Raw genomic sequence first — 11,949 nt, forward strand, 5'->3', positions numbered from 1 at the left:
AAACCAAAGAAAGAAGTTATGTTTTTAAACATATCAGCTTAGTAATTTGGGAGTAGTATTGAGCATCGATATGGGGACGAGTTTGAGTTCAGATAACTCACATCTTCATAAACCATGTAGCTATCATGGGTAGTAAAGGATCATACTTTTTAGATGATTCCTTAAGTCCTTTTTAGCATAGACTAGCGGATCCACTTAGTTAAGGCGTTCTATATGACGACAAAGTATAGGACAGTTCTGGCAGCGTGGGCAAGACGATGTATCATCACTTAGGCTCATAGTGATGGTTGTCGGTTAGAGAAACTCCCACAATGTTATATTGTATTTTTATATATACAAACTGAGTATATTGTATTCTTAAATACATTGAAATTGATTTCTGTTGTTTAAAAGCTTTTCATATATTGCATCTCCTACTGTTACTTTATATTGAGTTGAATATCTTGATTTGATCAGTGCTTCATTGTGTCGAGTACCTTATTGTTGAGTTTCACTGAGTTGAGAAAATTATTACTTAGTTGAGTTTCTTATCCTTGAGTACTTCTGAGTTGAGTAAGTTTGAGTAGTTTTGAGTATCCTTGAGTATTTCTTGAGTTGAGTAAGTTTGAGAAGAGGTAAGTATGTTTCCTTTTTATCAAGTTCAAGCTTATGTTATGCTTTAGAATTCCCCTTACATGCTCGTACATTCCACGTACTGAGCCATTTGTCCTGCATCCTTTCATGATGCATATTCTGGTATTCTAGTTCATCAACAGGAGCTTTGTTGATACCATATGGAGTTAGAGTTAGCTATGTGAACCTCCTTGCTTCCGGAGGATTTCATTTACTTTTCAGTTTTGCCAGGATGTCGTGGGTCTTGTCCCGACTTTCATCTTTGTCATTTAGAGGCTTCATAGATAGACAGTAGAGTTTTAAAAATCTGTTCATTTATTTTTTAAATGTTTTAAAGACTTAAGTTGCCTATTTTATGGCGAGTTGAATAATTTATTTTTATTCAGAGTTTCTCATTTGAGTTAAAGTTTTGTAATTGAGTTTCACTGGATTTTATTCTGTTTTTAAGCTTTTGCATGCTTAAGTTAGTATTTCTCTTGTAGTCAGCCAGGATGAGGGTTCGTTTGGGGACCAGCAATGGTTCTCGAGTGCCGTCCACGTCCAGGGTGTAGGCTCGGGTCGTGATAGAGAGGTAGGCGCATCTGACCCTACAATAGTGAAACAATGTAGGCACCAATATGCATTAGTACTTAGAATGTACTAAGTATGATAGCAATGCATAACAATTATGAAATCAAGCTAAAAAGGACTTTACATGACATTTAATGGCCAAGCTAAATCATAAGATGAGAGGTTAGAAATATAAGTCATAATCATGGTAAATGCAATGTTAACATTTTAAAAAATTCTCTGAGATACTTTAAAAGTAACCTTAGATCATTAATATGCGAAGTTTATGATTTAACCGACATAGACCATGTGAGCTATAACATGAAATCTAGTGTACTGCTCCCACACTGAAAAAAGAGTGTCCTACTTTCCAAGGTAATGACCATGAGTCTGAGCTTAAGTAGATCCACTAGATAATGTCTATCATAGAGAACATTCTACGGTAGCACATAGTTAACGCCAAGGAGATTGCTACTAGAGACCTGACCTCTACAACGGGAGAGCCTCCATCTCAGTATCTTCTCGATGCTAAGTAAAATCCCATTGAATAGTCATTAATCATATTCGTATTATCATCCAAGGAAAAGCATAATTAAGATACTAATCCAAGCTAGAAACATCATAGAGTAGCTCTTTAGACTAGGCGTTAGAAAACCTTTCACCATCTATGAACTTTTCATAATTCCTTTATAAGACCCATAGTATTTAAATTAATACTAAAAGCACCATACTACTATTAATATTAGTTTTTAAAACTTGATCAATGATCATTGATGGCATATTTGGATACCATACTAATCAAGACCTAATATAGGAAAATAATCAAAATTATTAATGGAAAATTTCTCTGTCATTCATGTCATGTGGCCTAGCTTATTAGAACATATAGATTCCTTCGTCTATAAACTTACTTGAGTAATAAACATTGCTTTCATAGAACATGCATAATTTCTATAAATCACAGTTCATAATCTTCATCATGTGTTCATAGTAAAAATTCATGGATCATGCATGGGTTCATTATCACTTGTGTCTTGTGTTACTTAAAGGCATGTTTTAGGACTTATCACTGTTTGTGTTCACATTATACATGTTAATAATGAAAATAAATTAAAACAGAGATGAATTAAATTTGAAATTAGAAGAATCTAAATTAAGAAGCAAAAATTATTTGTTTGCCTACATGAATTAAATAAACTTTTCACTTTACAAGAAGAATTAAATTTATGTAATTAAAAAGAATTTCTAGAATTCATACCATAAATAATGAAAAGTAAAATTAAGAGAATATATTCATAAAATTCCTAAAAAAATAAAATAATATCTTTTCTAAAAAAGACAAGAAACTAATTTTAGTTGCAAGATCCTTGAGTTAAAATTATGAACTAAAATAATATGATAATTCGCAAGATTCTTTATTTTGAATATCGAGTTTTTGGTACCGATGCAATAACATTTTCTATATCACTTGTATTTTGAAATATTAAATCATAATAATCATACAAAAATGTTAGTTTAAATGTATTTGGCTACTAGTTCACAAGTAATTTTAAATCACGAGACATTAATTTTGTTCAAATCATAATAAGAATATTAGCGAAAATTGGGAATGATATTATCTTTGAGAGTTTTGGTAATGAAAAGGTTTAACATATAATTTAGAGATTCAAACTTGTCGATATAGTGGAAAATATCTTTTTTTCCATCTTAAAATTCATCAGTTTTAATCATTTTATATTACAAGAATATTTTTACATCAGCAACTACTTAATGTACTTATTTTTGGGTGAGCATAAGTTGTTTTCCTTTATAAAAATTTCAATTCATTTCGATTATTTTAATATTCAAAATGTAAACCTTGAAAATTATTATAATTTTCAAGACATCGCTTGCAAATGTTAGTACTTACAACTTAATGTGGGATTCATACCTTTGTTGATTTAATTCATTTTATTATCAAGTAAGCTTGAGATTAAGACTATTCATAATAGAAAATTAATAATTAAACAAGCAATAAATCATCAAAAAGATACTTCCTACATAAACTCAAAATAGCATAATACAATACTGTCATATATACTATTATTGACATTAAAAACATTGTAATGTTATTCAAGACTCTAGCCAAAAAAAAAAGAATGATTCAATAATATCTCATTATTTGAAAAAAAAAATGATAAATAGGAATCAAGAGCTAGCTCTTAATATCCAAAGAAACTGAGTTGATACAAAACCATTACTTGTTTATTTGTTATATAGTTTCACACACAAGTTTGATATTTAATATCCCTCTTATATGAATCAAAATAAGAAAAAATAAAAAGAGTAAAAAAGAATTAATGGTTGATCAATCGATAACAATTTATCTTGAAGAATCACTTGCATTTGAGAGCAGTTTTGATCTTATGAATTGTATGAGAGATGATGTCATTTGCGTCTATGATTGACTTCTCTGGAAGATCTGTTGTGGAAAGATTGCCCACCAACATTTGAAACCTGATGATCCACTACAAAATTCATTATTATTTCCACCGTTGTTATTATTTGCAGAATAATCTTGAGATAAATCAGGAGCTATTGAAATTCCATTGGGCAAGAGTTCCACACAAGAAGAGTCCTCCCCCCTCCTTTCATCACAGTGTTCATTTCTGAAGAATCAACTATTGCATAGACTAAAAGAGAACTTGTTGCATCTGTGCAAGTGTGTGCAAGTGTCTTGAAAGATCAACATACTATTTTGATTAGCAATGATGTCATCTCTCTACATTTTCAAATCAAAAAAAAATCTTACTAATAAATCAACAATAAGATAAAAAAACAAACTCTGTCATGTTTCTAAAATAAGCGATAATTGATTACTTACATTAGCACATAACAGAGAGACGCAACTCTCAAGATTTTGACCCTTAGTAATATGGATAATATTTTTCATGGGACCACTATAGGATAAGATACCTCATTGGCTCCTCATATTTTTATCAATGAAGAATTCAAACAACATTGTGGTTTTATCGATAATTAAATTGTCTTTGTTGCACTTAAAACCACACTGATAGGTTCGCCAGGGTCACTAATAGTCTTCCTCATCATCAAATTTTCATTTTTTCCATTTTCAATTTGAATTGTTTTCAACTTGTAAGAGATTGCAAAAATTCCCGCACAAAAATTGCGAGTCATGCGTTGAGCCAATATTGTCATACCTATCTCACTCTTTGAATCAATTGCCCGAAATAAAAATTTATCAAAATTAAATTTTTTTAATTGGTATTCAAATGTGTAAGGACTTGGCCAAATAATAAAATATTCATGATTACCTATAGAATCGATAAAGGATGTCATCACTCACAAGAACTCAGATTGCCTTTGCAAAGAGGACATCCACCTTTGTGCGCCAAATCCTAGACTAGCTCTGATCAAAGAGCGATACAAATGATGAACAAAAATTTCATCATATTCCATATGCTCGATCCAAATAACCTAAAAATACTATATCAATATTAAGCCACTAAATAAAAAAATGAACTTGCATGAAATATTAACCTAATTACCAATTAAAGTAAAATAATCATTGTTTGAGACAACTTAGAAAACTAAGCAACTAAATCATGGACTCAATCACAAGGAATGTATCCCACCAAAAGACTCATGATGGTGTTACAAATAAATATGATAGCAGGAAGCGTACACAAAATGTAGAGGAGGATTGTAGACAATTTTTTTGCAAAAGAAAGTAACATATTTGTGTATCTAAATGTAGTAATTCAAACAAACCTAAAAGCAGACATTAAAAAATTGAACAATGAGAGATTCATTATAAGGTTAGAAGGTTAAGCATTAAAACAATCCTTTTAAAGAGGATAGAATATACTCCATATAATTTCTAAATAATTGGAGTCATCAATGCTAGAAAAAAAGCAACCTTTTTCATTGTGAATAAAATAAAGTTTAAGGAAGATAAGGTAATAAAAAATAGAATAATTGTATGTTGATCATGAAAAATAATGGAAAGAACATATAACACAATTAATAATGTTTGGGATTACAATCATCTGTCATAGAGGTGGGAGAAATATACTTCAGTATGTATCTTATATATCAAACATGAAAAATATAGAAATTTTACCTTCATTTATAGATCATAAATTTATGATTAAAAGATATAAAATATGCTCAATAATCTCATTTATAATTAAAAGTAAACTAATTATAAAAACACAAAATATATAACTATGAAATTAGATAATAGTATAATTTCATAAATATATCGCTTATATTAATGATGATAATATATAAGTTTTACCTTCATTCATCTATTATAAATTTATAATTAAAATATATAGAATATTCTCAATGATCTCATTTCTAATTAAATGTTTACTAATGATGAAAACACAAAATATATAACTATGAAATTAGATAATAGAATAATCTAACGAATATATCACTTATATATTTATGATGATAATATAGAAGTTTTACATTCATTCATAGATTATAAATTTATAATTAAAAGATATAGAATATTCTCAATGATCTCATTTCTAATTAAAAGTTTACTAATTATGAAAACACAAAATATATAGCTATGAATTCGATGAAAGTAATTTCATGAATTGAAAAAGCATCTTAAAACATAAAATATAAACATAAGGTTCAGAATTAAGATACAACTTTTAGTGCACTCAACTGACTCTATATAAGAAACTGTCAAGCAAAAATAAAAGCTAGAAGCAAATGTAAAGAGAATCAGTTTTAGAAAATCCTCAATATAGAATGAATAAGCAACCCAATCATTAAAAAAACTTAAAATTATGAAGACTTGCATGGGCCATTGAAAAACAATTTAAGTTGAATTACCTTTCAATAACTGTTAGGCATATCTTGAATAATGCAACCAGAACGGATCCTTCGAAATTTTTCAATTTTATATTGTTGTGAACCTTCTTTGATTGTGTCGATAGAGACATCCACAATAATCCATGTACCTTCAGCATATTTTTGACAAAAACGTAGAAATTGTATTTCATGGATAAGAACCACATTTGAAATAATTTGTAATTCAGTTTCAATCTACAAATTAATACTTTCTAGCTATTAGTGAATAAAATAATACAAAAAATAGATATGTAATTTCCATCAAAATAATGAGTAAGAAATAATATCAATAACAGAGTACCACTCTTGCTTTCACCTATGCCAGTAGAAATAAAATCAAAAGTATTGACTTTACCAATAATGCATGGAAACATCTCTACCCATTGACTCTGCAAATATAAAAGACAATGATTATAAAAAAATAGAAAGTAACAGGTAAACATATTCTTATGTTTATGACTTCAAAGTTAAACTTTATTAAAAAAAATATATATGTTACTGTTAGTTGAATCACCATTAATTAAACAAATATGTTAAATATAATAAAAGTAAGAATAATACTAAACATAAAAGAAAAAAATACATCAATAATTTTTCACACCAAATAGGGGGTATAAGTGGTTAACAACTGAAAGTTCTTAACGAATTTACATGAGAAGGAAATTGGGATGAAAAACCAATGTACCTCACTCATCAACATCTCTACCAATGTCTCAGTCAGCCACTGTACCAAATGACCTTGTTTCTTCTGTTGTGAAATGGCTAGGTTTTATGCCAATAATTGGAATAAAAGATCTAGCATATTCTTCTATATTTAATATTTCTCCACCTCCATCCATGATTCTAACCCAAAAAGGTTCATTACTCATTGCCAACTTAAGCAACTCATTCAAGGCATCTAAAATGAGTTTTAGTACCATTGATTAATCAAGTGTTAAATCTTTGTTAACTAAGTTTGTGGGTAGAGGACTTGATAGATATTTTCCAAAATCAACCTCATTTAATGATAAATCGTCCACAACATTTATATCACTAGTTTCATCTCTTCCCGTAAGTAATTCCAACCCAAAATTTTCCATCATGGAAGTTAATGACCACTCTAATAATGTAGAAGGCCCCAAATATTTGTCCGCATGGATAGCAATCCTTGTAAGTTCATTTTTCAGGCGGGCATGCTCATTCAATATTTCCTTCTCATCAACATTTTCGTTCCTTATAGTATCTTTATTACGACACGGATCACAAATTGAATTTTCCATGACTTCCTTCATTGAGGCATATTCTATGCAAAGTTTTTCATTTTCTTGTTGCAACATTCTCTTATCATATCTTTCCAATTGCGTCTGAATAAATAATATCATTCACTTTCATAAGTATTAGAAAAAATTTTAAACAAGATTAACATGAATGAATAAAAAGATAGCATATGAAGATCACCTTCAATATGGATCTTTTATTTTGGAACCAAAATTGCACTTGTTTTTGGCCACGGAAATTTTTGGTGTGAGTTCCAATCTTATTTTTTCGACAAGATGTTAACTTTCTTTGAATACACTAATGCCACAAGGAAAAATAAATTGAATAGAATGTTAATCAACATAAAAATAGTAATATATGTAAAGGAATTTGGAATGATACATGTACACATCAAGCTCTTGAATTTGATTGACACTGTATTTATGCCTCTTTGATGAAACCCATGTGGATAATACAATTCATCTCCAGATGAACCACCATCTCTCTTTTTAGTAACAAAGTTGTCCTCATTTTGATCCTATGTAGGTCCTCTTATCATATGATTAACCAAATTTTCTCTTCTCTCAGTCGTATCAGTATGATCTTCCATTGTTGACTTCTGCACTAATATATTATGTATCAATTGAATTGAATATCACATGTGACAACAGAAAAATCAATATTTATACACTTTTTAAATTGATAAAGTTATGAAAAATCAAAATTAAATGCTTTTTGAGATATCCTAAAGAGACCCCAAATATCTCTAATTTAGGTAAAATAAAATAAAATAATTTGCTGATCTTATTAAACCTACATACCTAAATTTTGTAGAATATATTAGTTAGCGCTAAGTCACAAACTAATAAAGAACTAGATTTCAGAAAGAATTGAACACATAGACTATTCCAACTCACTGACTTATATAATTTAATTAGTTTCACGATGTATAAACTTATAAATCGATAAAATGTTATTAAATCAAAGATTCTTCTATTCTTGAGTCTTAAATTCATGTCACACTTTTTATCATTTTATCATATATTTTCTCAATATACCTCATATCAATCTAATTAATTTATTTATATATAAAATCCAATGATCTCATAAAAACTACATCTATAACTTTGAAGGATCTGTAATCATAGCAGAAAGTCCTAAATTCAGTTTTTTTTTTTTAGAGAAAGCAACCATGTTGATTTTCACCAAACTAAATCTTTTCTACTTTTTCACACTGCTAAATTTTAATAAAAAATTGTGTACACCAGGAAAAATAAAAGACACACCACCTTTTTAATTTGATAAATTTCAAATGCTATAATTAAAAAAGAACTTTTTAACATGAACAACTTGAGACTTTGGGACCTTTTAAATGTTGATGTTTGAGACAAACAGAAAATTAAAGTAACTAAAGATAAATACTTGTATAATAGAAACTAGAAAAAGAATAGAAATAAAAATTTAATTACTTGATCGATAGCTTACTTACAAATTTCCTGATCCAAATGGATCCTTCTTTTGTTGTGTTTGGAGAAATTGAAGGGCAATCTCAAAAAAATAATTAGTAATTTTTATTTAGATTAACAAGTAACTTTAGAATGGTAATAAAAAATGTATTAGTAATAGCTATATATACTACAACTTTTTATCGGATAGACTAGAAAAAATTGGCACACTTTGAATTGTTTCATACTCAGTTAGAAAAAAATATAATGACCAAGATTTTTATCCAGGATTCATATGATTTTAGAAGTCAAACTATTAGTAACTTTTACATAAATTCTATAAATGTATTTAAAAATTAGGGTCAAAATTATTTTAACTGAAGTAACTATAGAATGGTAATAAAAAATATATTAGTAATAGTTATATATAGTAAAACTTAATTTTTGATAGACCGAAAAAAATTGGCCCACTTTAAAGTCAAATTAGTAAGTAATTATTATTTAGATTCTATATTTGTATTAGAAAATCAGGATGGAGATACTACTAGATTTTTTATTTGTATTAAAACTATTAGGATGAAGACCTAGCATCTTAGACGGGTTCAGCAGAACTCAATAATTTTGACGCAGTTCTATATTTGTGTTAAAATGTAGCATGATAATTTTAACGAAGATCTAGCATCTAGCATCTAGAATCTAGCATCTACATGATAATTCAGATACTTTTATTTCGATATAATTAGGTTTTATACCTTTAGCATGTTTCCACTTAGAAATTTCTATTAATTTCAAATGGTTTTTATGATTGGTCAAAAAACTGAAAAAATAAAAGCTTAATCATTCTAAATATCAAGTACGATACAAATATTTTTTATGTGAAGTACATTATATTTCTCTATTATTAAAACGTTAAATATGAACATTCTTGTTGATTGTGAAATAGTTTCAAAAAATGATTTCAATTTGATAAACATATAAAATCAATGGAAAACCCTATGTCACGACCCATACCATCGTGATTGCCACCCACACTAACCCTTCAAAGAGAGAACCATTTATACTAATTAGCTAACCAACTAAATCAAAATATACTAAGGCATTTAAGTTATGGAAGTAAGTTAAATGCTAAGAAAAGAAATAGAGTAACCATAAACTCCAAACAAAAGGTCTAATAACAAACTAACATTGCGGAAGTAATGCCTAAAACCTAAAAGCCAATGTACCAAAACATCTAAGATCAACCATAAGTCAAAAAAGAAAGGATACAACCCCAAACTAATGAACTAATTAACTAACTAGAAAGCCTAAGTCCGAAATGTGGATATAGACTAAAGGAAAACTTATCGCAGCCTGGAAGAACTGGCTCACCCTTGAATTCAATCAACAATCACTGATCTTCTAAACGAGGTCTGTCAATAGCCACCTAAAGATGACATGTACACAACAAAGAAAGAGCAAGTGCAGTATCAGTACACAATCAAAGTGTACTGGTAGGATCCCGCGGCTATCCCACTAAGTGCAACATACATAAGTCAATACAACAATACAATAGCATGCATACACCGAACATGTACAATATCATCATCATTTACGAACAATGAACAGTTTCACGATTCTCAAATATCACAGTTATATGAGGTCATTGGTCCTCTCATGGAACACAAACCCAAACTGTTAGCATACCAGAACGTGGTACCCGATTCAATGATTAGGCCGGAACGTCACAACCGATCCCATAATTATGTCGGAACGTGGCAACCGATCCAAGTTAGTGTGTCGGAACGCAACACCCGATCCATTCAACAAGCCACAATCACAATCACAAAGTACATTCTCATAATCATACAATCAAGTCATGATTCATGACATTCATCATTCATATATCCTCATTTACAATTAATGTGATCAATAATGCAACATTCGCATACATACACATAATATAATGATGCAATAACAAACATATATCACACAATCATTAAATCACAACCATCACCTACCTCGAAACAAGCTTGAAACCCCTATGAAACTTGGTTTTTCCCTTTTCGGATTCGTTCCGCTTGTTCTTGATCTACAAACAATAATAATAACACGAAAATCAATAAACAATCACTAATTACCTGAATTACATACAATTTTATAATCCCTAGATCATACTAATGATCCCACTACCCAAATTAGGGCTTTTTCCACCATAATTCTCAGATCAAAACTCTTTCCCATCGATAATTACCCATTAGATTACGTTCTACGGATCGAAAAACGGATTCGAGGAGTTAAAATCTTACCTTTAGCCTCAAGAATGGTGGAAAACTGTCAAGAAAATCTCTGGGATCGTTCCTTAGCTCTCAAGTTCAAAAATTGTAGAATAAAACATATTTGGAGTTTATTTTCGACTTTAAGTCGCGTCTGCCTAGCCACGGCGACACCGACCCTGCTACAGCGGCCTAGCCCTGGCGGCAGAAATCCCGCCTCAGCGGCTTACATGAAACCGGTGAGCAAAATTAATAATTCCAAGACCCCATTTCGCAACACACCTTCTACCAACGACACTCAGAAAAAACCTTTTCATGCTAAGATCAATTTCGGGAGTTCTACTCGCCCGAATTCAATTCCGTAAAGTCGTACGGGTTCTTTCTTTAATGACTTACATATCTACTTATGTGATCAAATTCATAATTAGATCACTCAATTGCTACCAGATTTCCCTAGAAGTTAATGACTTTGATTTCATCCAAATCTAGACTAGGTTGGGAAATTTCAAGATACTACGAAAAAGTTTTTCGGCACAAAATTTTTCCCCATTGGATTTTCTATAACGATAGAACTCGGTCGTTACAATAGATACCAATTTACCCATCACTCGTCCCCGGGTTACAAAACTTAGGAAAACAGGCTAAAGAAAGAATGTAGTAGTACCTGAATCGATGAACAATTGGGGATACTTGTCTCGCATGTCCGATCCCTCTCGGTTTCCCAAGTAGCTTCCTCAACTGGGCGATGCTTCCATTGAACTTTCATAGACTTAATCTCCTTGGTTGTCAGCTTACACACATCACGATCAAGGATTGCAATCGGTTCCTCCTCATATTTGAGGCCCTTGTCTGGTACAATTGAGTCCCACTTAATGATATATTCCCCGTCACTATGATGCCTCTTCAACATGGAAACATGAAATACCGAATGAACTCCCGATAAATTAGGAGGTAAAGCCAATCTATACGCTACCAGTCCT

Source organism: Solanum tuberosum, unplaced genomic scaffold (genome assembly GCF_000226075.1).
Source record: "Solanum tuberosum cultivar DM 1-3 516 R44 unplaced genomic scaffold, SolTub_3.0 scf00088, whole genome shotgun sequence".
NCBI lineage: Eukaryota > Viridiplantae > Streptophyta > Magnoliopsida > Solanales > Solanaceae > Solanum > Solanum tuberosum.